The sequence below is a fragment of the Protopterus annectens genome, chromosome 3.part1 (assembly GCF_019279795.1).
Source record: "Protopterus annectens isolate FY-2018-M chromosome 3.part1, PAN1.0, whole genome shotgun sequence".
Classification (NCBI taxonomy): Eukaryota; Metazoa; Chordata; order Ceratodontiformes; family Protopteridae; genus Protopterus; species Protopterus annectens.
The window spans coordinates 137,069,902-137,084,047 of NC_056732.1; the positions used below are offsets into that span (position 1 = coordinate 137,069,902).

A 14,146-nucleotide genomic window follows, 5' to 3' on the forward strand; every position below is an offset into this window, starting at 1 on the left:
GGAGTGAAGAAATGTACTCCCATGGCAGAGAGTGTTTTGCTGTCTTGCTTGTACCTGGTAAGAGTCTCTTTTACCTTGGGCCTGAACAATGATGAGCCATCAAACGGGGCTATGGGAAAGGAGGACTTAAAGGGCTCTGCGAACTGACAAAGGCACATCAAGGAATGTCTCCATAAGGTGATTCCTGTGTCTGCTGCCCTGCTCGCTCCATCAGCTGCATAGGAGATAAGCCACATGGAGGAGTTAACTACAGAAGATAAGTTCACAAGCTGGGAAGCAGACTGTCTGAAGCTCCTGCAGCTGTAGTATCCTGTAAGGTATCTCCTAGCTCTTTCAGGAGATCCCTCTGGAGGCGAGTAAAATGGGACAAATAATTCAGTGACCTAAGGGTAAAGGCCACTGAAGAAAACATACACTTCCCATATCTGTCCATTGTATGGGACTCCTTGTTCGGTGGATGGACAGAAGAAGAAGTTTCTGCTAATTTCTTTTTTATGGCTGCCGCAATCACTATAGCATCAACTAGCACGCCCTTAGTCAGGAAAAGTTTGTCTTCCAGTGCAGTGATAAACTTAATGGGCCTCTGCATAACTGGTTCCATAGATTCTGGGGAGCTCCATGCCTTTTGACTTACTACACCTAGCAGCAGGATCAAAGGTCAGAGACACCCAAGAGGTGGAGAGTCGGGAACCGAATGCATCCAGGTACATGGATTCGTCTTCAGAAGGGGAAAGGGATTTCCAGCCACCCCTCTGCTTGAGGATTTCCAGGATGTCTGAAAATGAGACATCCTCAGAGGGGGACCGTGGGGACCCTTCTGAGTCCTCCAAGTCCGTGTCCGATGTCAGAGACTTAGGGGAGTCCAAATGCTTCCTCTTACAAGTCCTCTTCCAAGGCACCTCCTCCAAGGGGTGCTCTGGAGAGGTTTCAGAAGGGGAGGGTGACCCGAAGGGCATCCTGGGGCATTGGTTCCCTACGCTTGGGGAGAAGGGGTGGTTCAGAGGTGGACACTGGCCAGGAAGGGGAAGGAGCAACTGGAGCCAAGGATGGAGCAGTCTGAGAGGACAGCACACTGCTAATCACCTCTAAGGCATCATAATCCCAGCCCAATAGAGTCTCTGGCTCTGAAGAGCCAGGAGATCTACCCCAAACCAAGGGTGATGGATCTGAGGCTGATGTAGGTGCCAAACTCACCTGCGGCAAAGTTCCGAGTGGGAGAGTAGGATCCGACAAGGGTCCAATCTCACTCTCCCCCTCCAGAGCTGACGAGGGAGTGTCAGCCCCCAGATCCCTCGAGAGAAGGTGGTATCAAAGGGATCAGAACTGATGTCAGACCCGAGAAACCCGGGGTTTTGGGATCTGACAGTTCCACCACAATGACCTCCATGTGCTCCCGCTCCAAACTCAGGTGAGTCGAAGGAGGAATCAACAACAAAGTAGGTTGGACTGTCAGCTCCACTTCCATATGAGCTGGGCTCGATATAATTTTAGCCAAGGCCGGTGTCCTGAGTAGCCTCTTCACCACCCTCTCCACTTCATCATCTGAAAGGCTCCTGGATGACTGAGAGGAATGGATGGATGATCGGTGACTGCCCGCCACAGACTGGAGAAGAGGGAACTGTGGTACACAATGCACTGCTTCCAAGGAGAGTGACCTGGTTCTTTTATGGCTCCTAGATGGTTCCGAGGACACTGATGGAACCGAAGGAGATAAAGCCTTGTCGGACCTGACAGATTTTGAATATGACGAGCTTAAAGGTTTGTCTTTCCCCTTCAACAGTTCCGAGGTCGGAACCGACAAGGATGCCAGCTTGGAGGGTTTGTCAGCTTTTTCTGCCTGATTCCCTTCCAACAATGCCTCAAAAGGCCCTTTCAATAACCCTCTCAAAATTAGCTTATTCTTACGCTACTGCAGGATTCCAGAGCTGAATCCATGACAAATGGAACAAGAGTCCTACAGGTGAACAGCTCCCAAACAGTATACACAGCTAGTATGTCCATCAGTTAGAGACATTTTTTGGGTACAGGAATCGCACTTCTTGAATCCAGAAGGCTTGGATTCTTTCGATACTTCCTTAGACATATTTACCACAATAAAGATACCAACAACAAACTACAACAGCAAGGTACAATAACAACACCATAGCCAATAGTAGCAAAAAGGAAGAAACACTCAGTCAAAAAACAGACAGCAAAGTTTTTTGTTTTTTTTTTTGTTTTTTTTTAAGGAAAGGGAGAGTAGCGGAAGGAGGAGAGTCTCTAAGTCAAATGACAACTCCTCCAACTGAGGAGATGCCTCTAACTCAAACGGCTAGCTCCTTAGACCAACAGTAGAGAAGGGGATAAGGGAAAGCCCTCTAACTTAAACAGGCTGAAAATAAAGGACAAATCCACTAACTTAAATGGATTCGCTAGTTAGGTAGATGGGGAATAGTAGGCCTGAAAGGGGAAGAAAACAATGCCAGATTCCACTGACCTATCGAGATAACTATGCTACAAAAAAACAATATTTTATATAAAATAAGCAGAAAAAACAGTACAACTTAGCTGAGCCAGTCGCCAGCAATTCTGAAGCTTCAAGCAGCAAACGAGATCTGGGAAACTCTCACTACGAGCCAGTGGAAGCTCTCGAGCTTTAGAATATGGCCGAGTCGGAGACAAGGATCGGCTTCAAGGACCAGCAAGAATGAAGGCGAGATAGGGACAACATAACATCTGACATTTACTTGCATTTACACTGTCCATTTGGAATGTATGAGTTACATGTGACCCCTCATTGTCCTAAAGTGCAAGAGACAAAGTAATCAAGAGTTCACAACTATTCAAATTAAATTAAACGTAAAGAATTTAATATTCTGCACATGGGGGCTGCTTAGCCCACATAATCCATCCATTTTCCTATCTTGCTATTCTTTCTTGGTTTATAGTGGAGTTTGTTTGCTAGTATAAATGTATGTTTCTCCAGTACTGGTTATTGAAAAGAGATGGGCATATCAAAGGTGCTCAGGTTCTGCTACATGGACTTGCTAACTAAATTTCAAATGGCTTACAAACTTCATCATGCTTTTGTTGTTGTTGTTGACTGTATTGCTGTATCTCTGGGCTGAGTTTTGATTTTGTGGCTACATGTGGCTTTGTGTTTTGGTTCATCATGCTTCTCCCTGGAATTTTAACTAACACATTGCATTTTTTTTATATTTCATTTATATCAGGTTTCACCCCCTCATTCACCCAGGCACATGTGCTCATACTTGCAGAAGCTGGAATACTCACAATTCTGGGAAAGTGGTAGTAGAATACTCCCATCTATCTGCAGGCAATGAATATGGGACCTGGCCTTGAACTTATGGATTCTACACTGCTGTCAGAAATTCTGAGATTATCATGCTACTAATGAGAGTGGTGGCATTTGTGGTCATGCTGACAGTCTGTGAACCTTTTATTTTCTGCAAGTAAACAGCAAACTGCCTCAGAGAAGAAGAAGGAAGAAGCTACTTCTTGATCTCTATTCTTTTATTTATCCTTAATCCCTTCTTCCACTTACTTTCTCCTACAGCATGTACTGGAGCACCAGAGAAAGTATACAGGCATGTCTGAGGTGCTTGCAGGCAGCTAAGGTAGGACTTAGACCTAATCACTTCTGTAGCACATTCATTTGAGAGATGAATCAATGGAGCTGTTTAATAATATGACTTGTACTCTTGTTCAAAGAGGTGTTTGTTCTCTTCCATCCTCTCACCCATGTTTCTAACTTACTACAACAATCCTTTGCTAACACATAAGCATGCACACACACACACCCTGCACATAAGCACACATATACCTGCACATACATAAGCACACATATACCTACACACACACACAAACACACACACTGCCCACACATATACCTACACACACACACACACACACACACACACACACACACACACACACACACACACACACACACACACACACACACACACACCCTGCACATAAGCACACATATACCTAAACAAATACACACACACACACACACACACACACACACACACACACACTGTGAGTCTTACTTGTCCTACATTTACTGTTCTGTATTAGTCATGGTACTCTGTTTTTCTTCTGCTTGCTACTTCTCAGTGCCAGCTTCATGTAGTCAGCGAGCTGCATACTGTTAGTTAGACTTTAGAATTTAGACTTTCACCTTTCTATGTAATTCTTCTAGACCGCTTTACTTTTAGTGCACTATGTCCTTGTACACTATATCGCATTAATCAAAGTGTATACCATTTGGCTTTCTTTCAGCGGTTTATTGCACTAGAATGTTTTATTTCTACTCATGCTCCCACCTATAGTTTATTTTTACATACACTGTACAGAAATAAGATGTGGATTACAATATATTGAACTGGCTTCCTAGTTGAAGTCAATATTTACCGATCTGTGATGCATATAAATAAGATGTGAATTAAAGTGTATCTTTCTATCTGTTCTTTCATGAACCAGCTCAGTGGACAGGCTCTTTGTTTCTTTTCAGACATGACTCTATCCTGAAGCAGCAGTGACACAGTTATACAGAAAACCCCAAGTATTTACGTTAAGAACATGTGCTGATTATGGAGTTACACTGCATCAGCTATGGTGAACAGAAAATAATACAGGCAAGTGTATTTCCATGTAATAAGTAGTATTTACTTTGACATGCACAACAAAAAATTCACAACAAAGCACTCAACAGCAACATAAAATTATCAGGTTACTATCTATATGAAATAAAATAATCTGTGAGAGTAAAGAATGTAATAACAGCTGGAGGATTATGCAGTAGGTAGAAAAAAATAAACAGAAATAAGACTAAGAGGTCAACATGAAAAGGAAAAAAAGTATAATACTATAATGTTTAACAGCTGAAAGAGAAGAAAAACAGATTCACAGAGATACACCATAATAAATTCAGATTAGTTCACTGGGTAAAATATTGCCAGCCTTACAGCTGTATTTCTGGAGATTCATGTTTATCTGCTAAACATTTTAGATGGTCAGGTCACTATCATCTCCTGATTTGTGATATTTAGCTGTAGCTCATTGTACCTACTTTAGGTTTGTTCCCCACAAGTCCCCATTCTAATCCACTTATTCTAGCTACTGTAGCCTAGGCCAAGATTTATAGGAAAAGTGAATCAATGCCCCACATCAATATGCTGAGGTGTACTGCTACACTATTTTGCAGTTCGTAATAAGGCAAATTCCCACAAGGGCAGTATCTTATTTATAGGGAATTTGCAGGACAATGAATTATTCAACTGAGCAGTTTCTCACTTATTAGTTGAGTGCCCTACCAACCTACACCACAAAGTAGTGCAGGTCTTACCAGAGCATGCAGATGCATAGACCTGTGACAGACAGTAAGACAGACACACAGACAACTACACATATAAATGAACAAGCACACAGGCACGCACACACACACACACATACACACACACACACACACACACACACACACACACACACACACACACACACACACACACACACACACACACACACACACAGCCACATATTGCAATACACACATCCAGTAATATTTACCTGGATTATTAATGGCACAAGGTAAGGCTATCCTTTGTCTCATGTACAGATCCCCTCCCCGGCACTGAAATGCATAGGTCTACATCATTACCTAGCAGCATACACTTCTGCATATCTATAATGCTCTTTACGATAACTTGTGTAGTACGGAGTGTAGGACTTCTGTACTGCACAGGTATCCTAAATAAACAGTGGACCTCATTAGCATAGGCACTGCTAATTACTCCATTTAAAAATGGTGCTGAAGCTCTTGCTGCCCAGTATCATGGTGCTGCACTTCTAGACAACATCAGCACTATGAATCAAACAACCCTGACTAGTATGCAAGCTGCACTGTACCGCTTTGTATGTAGACAGCAACTTGTCTGTGAGTTCCAGCACCAGTCTGCACTAACCTGGCTGGCTCCATGGTGCAGAGGGATACAGCCATAACAGCAACCCATGCAACTGGTGTTCAGTTAGTTGCCCCATCACTGGAAGAACCATCCAAGGAGGGATGAATATTGAAGGGTCATGGCCCCTTTGTCTTTCCCAGGAAGAGGGATAGGTTGTGGGCACCTTGCAAGCACACAGGGTGGTGTGATTTCTCCACTTGTGACCAGGGTAAACACCACTTGTGCTTGCGATTGGTAGGGTAAGGCTGTTGCTGCTGCTGTGGCTGGCAATGCCCTTTGTGAGTATGAGGGATGCCAACTGCAGCCAGGACACCTGGAAACACACAATGTGAATGTTATATAAATGAACACCAAATAAGTTCAAACCTTCCTTTATTCAAGTAGAACAATATCTGAAAATCCCATGGCATCAATTTTTGTAGATAAAACACTGATGAGGGTGGGGACTCACACCAACCAGTATGGAAAGTTGTCTCTAACATGCTGATTGATGCCATGGGATTTTTAAAGATCGTTCTACTTGACTAAAGGATTGTTAGAACATATTTTGAGTTTATTTATATATCATTCACATTGTGTAGTGCCATGTATGTTGGCTGCTGTTGGAATTCTTCTATTCTGATTCCATGCACCCAAGGGACCAGGAAGTGATGAGCAGTTGTATTTCTGGTTTTATCACCAGTGTAGGCAGCCCACCGTATGTCTCATTGCCAGGTATTAGCTAAGCATGTATAAAGAGATACTGGGCTTAAAAGTAAAACTCCCAAATTACTCCTGATTGCAGCCTGTATTATGATCCCTCTCAGCTGAACCTCATCCTGCTGATGGGGAGCAAATGGACACATGGGCTGAGTGGCCAGAAGCAGCTGATGATCAGCAGGCAGTGGGGGCAAAAAACACAAAAAACTGTCTATATTAATCTCTCTCTAGCTGTGAAGGTTGCCACTGGACCTGCACAGCAGAGTCAGAATCTCATATGTTTGTTGCTACTGAAATGAATAAAATGAAATCAATGACTGAGATGTGGCCTGTTCTAATTGCTCATTGATGGTTCACCTCATTATAATTGCTACATTATTTATGTCTGCTGCTCATTATGTCTTTCTGTGTCTAGGGTAACTGAATCTTGTAATGCAATCTTTTGAAATTCAGTATGTAAAGACATTTCTCTAATATCTTTTTGTCTCTTCTGTTGGTTGTTACCTTACCTGGTTACACCTTTTTTTCTAATATGTGTCTATTCTCTTGCTACTCAGCCTTTATTTAATTTGTTAATTTTAGTGTACAACCAATACGTTACATTTCCTTGATGAAAGATTAATTAAATAATGTGCAACACAAATCAATGCACAGTTAAATATTACAGCACAACACAAGACCTGAACATGTAAAAAAGGGTTCCCTGTTTGTAAGAAAAAAATTTCCCTACACATACAGATTACTCACTTACTTCCCTGGTATTGAAAACATCTGCTATCCCTTCCTGACTCTGGTAATGTTTCTCTGTCCCATAGGCCGATGCAGTGAGGGCTGAGGCTGCCTGCAACCTTGTAACCTTATGGTGAAAAATAATATTTTATTAATTTAATAAGATTTATGTTTTTTTTTTAACTAGATAAATAAACTAGCCCAATATTTACTCTAGACACAGCCGTTTTGCTTTATCTGCTGCACTCTGGCTACTTTGGAGATTCAGAGCTCCTTACACTATAATTCTAAATGGCCTATAGTTCATGCAACCTGTTCTGTTATGAACCCCTTCTTCCAAACTCAAATCAACATTGCTGACTAGTGGAATTTCCACTACTCATTCACTGTGAGAAGCGATACATGGCTTACTACTGGATCATGCAACCCTTTGATGCCCTTGATTAATTTCTATATACTTTTAGCCTTCTGGATTGGCTCTTCATATGTGGCAGCAATGTTGAATGTAACAGCAGCCCACGTGACCTACAGGTAACCAGAAATACATAAATTAAGAAGGTGTGTGGCATTTACCAGGGTCTGAGGCTAACCCAGCTTAACCTAGACAGCACTGTTGTTTGACTGGCAGCTGTCATCCACAGCTACTATATTTATTTTAACTTTAATGGTATCATCTGCTGTAGCCACTATTTTTTTGATGGGGAATCAGGGTGTTTCAATGACGAAAACAAGTTCTCTTCTCCATTAATTTTCTGGCCATCTTGGAGGAGAGAAATAAGGGCTTCTTCTCCACCAGAATTAGTTTTTCTCTTTAATTACTGATTACAAAGAACAATTTAATTCTTCACAGGTATTGTGTCTGTGCAAAGTCTGCATGTTCTCCTTGCATCTATGAGGGTTTTCTCTGGCTGCTTCAGTTTCCTTATCATGCAAAGACATGCAGTAGGTAAATTAGCATTCTCCAAATTGCCCATAAGTGTGCATTTAGCATCTAAATGAGTGAGCATGGACATTCTAAGGCAGCTCATCATCCTGTTCCGAATGGGTTTCAATACCTTGCACTCACTGACTGCCTAGACAGGCTCTGGCATCCCACTGACCTTGTAAAGGATAAGGCAGGTTACTGTCAAGGTAAACTGGGTACTTTGCATATTTAGCATTCATTAATCATACTGCATCAGAGGAGTTCCTTATAAACTACAGCTAAGACACCCCTCATTGTCTGAACTGATACAGACTTCATCCTCAGAGTTTTAATGGGTTTCTAGGAATGCAGAGTTGCCTGGCTGGTCAAGAGAGTACAGACATGACTTATCAGTGCCAAGGGGGCTTTACTCCTAAGCTAAATACTTTATTCCCTTAATGGCTGGAATCTCAGGTTGTGTTAACTATATATGCACCTACATAGGCTGCCTGGACGTAGCCTGTGCTGTGTACTAAATAATGTGTGGGTGTCACTTCAAAAGTAAACCCCCTGAGGTTAGCCTTGCCTGACTCTGTAGCATAGACCAATGAAGCTCTGACTGTGACCCAAGAGAATGGATCTCAGTTATCTACAGAAACCAGACAAGGAGGAAGTGGAGGAAAAGGATATGGCCCTCTCAATTCTCCTAGGGGAAGGGTGGGTTTGCATGCACTCAGAGGGACACAGGACCATAAAAATCACCCTAAGTGAGATTATAGAGGCTACCACTTGTGCAGCAGGGGAGAGGGCCAAGGCTGCTTGCAGCCATCATCCCTTGTAGTAGTGAAGGGTGTCCTCCAAGGACAGCCCACTGAATGTCACTGCCCCAGTGACTAGACAAGTGCATGCTTAGATAGGGCTGTGGAGAAGAATGGACATCTGTCAACCACCCCTGATAGCTTCTTGGATCCCTCTTGATCATCTCTTAACCAGCAGGAATGAATAGGCTGACTGGCCAAGAGAAGGTCTGATGGTCAGCAAGCAGCGTAGGGACAAAAAAAAAAATAGCAACAAAAATATGTGTGTGTGTGTGTGTGTGTGTGTGTGTGTGTGTGTGTGTGTGTGTATATATATATATATATATATATATATATATATATATATATATATATGTGTGTGTGTATATATATATATATATATATATATATATATATATATATATATATATATAGCTAGATAGATCATTTGCATGTGAAATGTTCTGTGGTTCTTTTAGCAGCAGTTGTTGCTGTGACAGTAAATGGTACTGATGTATCCAGATTGGTTTCTGTGTCTTTGTTACATTTGTGTTCATAGGTTAGTATTAGGTTAGCTGCCCTTGTGGGTCATTTTAAGCTTAGCTAATTTTCCTGTTTGAGGATTAAACCCTGCACTCTGTGTCTATAAAGTAAACACCTTAGCCATTATGCCATCTCTCAACCCTTATGTAAGCAAATCTACCATCCTGAAGGACCCCACACAAAGCACTGTATCAATGTGGGAATGAATAGCACTTTGACTTTTATTGGCCAGAGCAAGGAAGATGCACAAGTACATTATTATAAGTCACATCCAGTCTGTCCCTGCAGCTATCCATGGTAAAACCAATGAGAAGAAAGACCTTAGCTGATGAAAACACTACAATCAGACCAACAGGTAAAACTGAAAGTTGAAAATGAGTAAAACCTCTGATGTAACAACTGATAAAATGCATATTTTGCTATTTTTCTTTATCTCGCTGGAGATGATGCCATAAAGGTACTTAATACATGCAATGTTACCACAATAGTCTAATTTATCAATTATAAAGAACAAATTTAAGTAGCGCTGTGACCCTGAAAATAATTTTCTATGTAGTTGTCATTTATTTTTCACTAGAAATCAGGGGTCACAGTAGTCTATTGCTGCCAGTGTGACTGAATTAAGGCATAGAGCGAGGGACTGTGAGTTTAGAGAACTGAGTGATTCATTGCAGTGAGCTGGAATTGTGTGTTACATAAATGTGAAACAAGCTTTATTAGAGTCCAAATTAACACTTTATAAAGATGTGAATATGTGAAGAACAGCAGAATTAATAAGTATGCAACTGAAATAGCTTCCTGAGGATTTGAATGTGTGTAAACTTCAATTGAAGCAGAAGTCTGATGAACGTAAGCAGACTGACTCTGTTAAGTCATAGTATAATGTGAGAAATGCTTCAAAGAATATGGCAGTTACAGGACACAGTAAAGTGCTTGGTCATGATTGCAAGGTTAAAATTAATAAAAAAGTGTTCAGCTGAATGTACACCATATTTTACAAAGTGTGAGGATCTACATGAGAAAAAAGCCTTGTACGGCAGTAAATAGAGAGAAGAAAAACTGTGAACTATTTAATAATTTTTAAAACATGCCAGAATAAAAATCTTAGAAGATCAGAGGAGAGTTCTACATATGAATGATGCAAATAGAACTGCTAACAGAAGAGTTGCTGAGTCAGAAAAGTTTAAGCTGGGGCGTGGCCAAGGATGAACACAGGATAGCAGCAGATTTCTTCAGCTCCACCAATTTCATTACATTGACAGGAATTAATTACTTAAAAAATTAATTCTTGAAGTAATTTTCTTTCTAAATATGTTTGTTTTATATAGTTCTTGAACTATATCTAAAAAAGAAAGGAAATCTTAATAATATTCCTGTCAGAAATTACTTTGGAAATTTTCCTGTCAGTTTATCAGTCTGAAATGAGTTCCAGTAAGACAAATTCTCAAGACTCCAGCATCAAGAAAGAACTTCAGTCTCTGATAATTATAGTCCAGCAACTTACTGCTAAGATGGATAAAATGGATACTAAAATAGACACTTTCATAGAAAAAACTACAAAACAAATAGACTTGTTACATATGGACCTGCAACAACAGAAGATCCAGATGACAGGCATAGAAGAAGCTGTGAATGACATGGAAAATAAAATACAAGAAGAGGAAATCAACATTGAGTTTCTGCTGAAACAAAATACACATTTACAAACAAAGCTGGATGACCTGGAAAATAGATCTAGGCGCAATAACACTGGGATTTTTGGACTGCCAGAAAATATTGAAGGTAACAATATTACTTCTTTTTTAACAACATGGCTCCCTAAAACTTTAGATTTACCAGAAGCATTCTCTTTTGGTATCGAAAGAGCACATAGATCTATAGCTAATACCAACTCTAACAAAAACTATCCTAGATCAGTTATAGTTAGATTTCTATCATCTTTTGATAAAGAGATGGTTCTTAAATCTGCTTGGGCTAAAGATCCTGTTAAGTTTAATGAGACAACTGTGCGTTTTGACAATGACTATTCTTCCATGGTAATTGCTAAAAGAAAAGTTTTTCTGCCACTAATAAGGGAGCTTAAAAAGCACAGTTTAAAACATACCTTCTGTTTCCTGCCAAGCTTAAAATCTTCCTTCCTGATGGTCCTAAGGTCTTCGATGATTTAGACTCTGCTTTACTGTTTGTCAAAGAAAAAGGATTTTGGATAAAATAGAAGAAATGGAATGGGCTAGTTCTTCATTAAAGAGATTGGCAACTGAAGCTTCCTGGAAGACTTCAGAGAAGAAGAAGAGACTAAAAACAAATGATTTGTTATATGTTTTTTTCTCTCATCATTTTAGTTCATTATTAATCTTTTGAATATAGTTCCTGCATTTCCAGAAAGCCACAAATATTTTGGAAAAGATTTAATCAAAGTTATTCTCTATGTGCAAAGAAATGTTTTGTTTCATAACCAGTCAAAATGCCTGAGGATTTAATGGCAGGCTGTGACTCGATTTGTTTTCTTTCTGAAAAAGTAAGGTTAGTAATTTGATACATTTTTTATCTTTATCTTTTTTTTCCTTCTTCTTTTATTATTTTCTTTGTTTAAACAATGACATTCTATTTAGATTATGTAGTGGGTAAAGGGTGGGGAGGGCAGGGAGAGAACAGTAATGAAAATATCATTAATAGAATAATAACATATTTATTTCTTGTAAAAGTTTATAAGTTCTTCAAATGCTATTTCTAATTATACTTCCTTGATTATACTGCTTATGCTTGTTTGTAAATAATCTGTCATGCTTTAACTAATAATAATCAGAACTAAATAAGAGTAAATAATATGTTTTATTTTTAACTCTATTAATATAAACAGTAAGTAACATTCCATTGTATATACTTCTTACAGCTTTCTCTTACATTTTTTATTTCTGCCTCACTCCCTTTTATTTTCTACTCTCTTTTCTTTTCTTTATTAATATATAGAAATGCTTTTGACTGTGTGGGCACAGTGAATAATAGGATTTGTATGAAAATTGAGTTGGGAGAAGAATGCTGAGTTTTATTGCTTGTTGGTAATTTTGAGTTTAATTTCACTTGCATAGAGGCTGTGATGATCTGTGGAATACATTGTGGAGGTTCTGTCATGTTTAGATGCATTTACACTGCTAAATGAATGTTTGTCACTAGTTTTAATAAGTTTCCGCCAAAATGTTAAGAGAGACAATCTGGGATGTGGGCTGTCTTATGCACAATGTCCTTGAGTTACCTCAGAATCTTCAAATCACAGAATTCTCACAGAGAAACTGAAAGCAGTTAGTATAAACATTGACAAGGTTATCACACTGACACACCACAGATTCAGGAAAAATACTCTGTTCATAAAATATGTCAGTTATAATGAGTTTAAATGATGTAGTTTCTTGTAGTAAGTAAATGTCTTATTTTAGAAGGCATAAAAGATGAAACATTTATTTAAATGTTTTTGAAAATCTACTTAACAGCAGCATAATAATCTGTGTTAAAAATTTGTGTTCCAAACATATACTTTACTATAACTCATTTAATTCATCTGATTGACAAACATAAATAATCTTATAACTCTATTCTGGAAGAAATGTCATGTGATATATTTTAAAGCAGTAGGTTAGCATGATTGTAAAATCTGGTTACCAATATGTGTTTGCTGTGCATTGTTTTGTATAAAGCAGACAGATTTATTCTGGGGACAGCAAGTGGGATGGTGCTCTGCAGGGACACAACTCAGTGAGATCAGATATATATATATATATATATATATATATATATATATATATATATATATATATGTGTGTGTGTGTGTGTGTGTGTGTGTGTGTGTGAGTGTGATGGCTTTTTTTCTGAGAGTCTGCATGGCTATCCAATATGATTTGTAATGATTTCTATGAATACAATGTTTTACTCTATTGACAAAATGAATGTTTGCCACAAGTTTTAATAAGTTTCCGCCAAAATGTTAAGGGAGACAATCTGGGATGTGGGCTGTCTCATGCACAGTGTCCATGAGTTTCCTCAGAAGCTTCACTCACAGAATTTTCACAGAGAAACTGAAAGCAGTTAGTATAAACATTGACAAGGTTATCACACTGACACACCACAGATTCAGGAAAAATACTCTATTCATAAAATGTGTCAGTTATGATGAGTTTAGATGATGTAGTTTCTTGTAGCAAGTAAATATCTTATTTTAGAAGGCATAGAAAATGAAACATTTATTTAAATGTTTTGAAAATCTACTTAACAGTAGCATAATAATCTGTGTTAAAACTTGTGTCCCAAACATATACTTTACTATAACTCATTTAATTCATCTGATTGACAAGCATAAATAATCTTATAACTCTATTCTGGAAGAAATGTCATGTGATATATTTTAAAGCAGTAGGTTAGCATGATTGTAAAATCTGGTTGCTAGTGTGTGTTTGCTGTGCATTATTTTGTGTGAAGCGGACAGATTTGTTCTGGGACGGCAAGTGGGATGG

The 14,146-nt window shown here is 39.2% G+C and overlaps 1 long non-coding RNA gene across 1 annotated transcript in view; it reads right to left on the reverse strand.

Moving 5' to 3' along the window:
* Positions 1–14,146, reverse strand: part of LOC122798044 — a 423,491-nt gene that overhangs the window by 30,647 nt on the left and 378,698 nt on the right. The window lies entirely within an intron of this gene.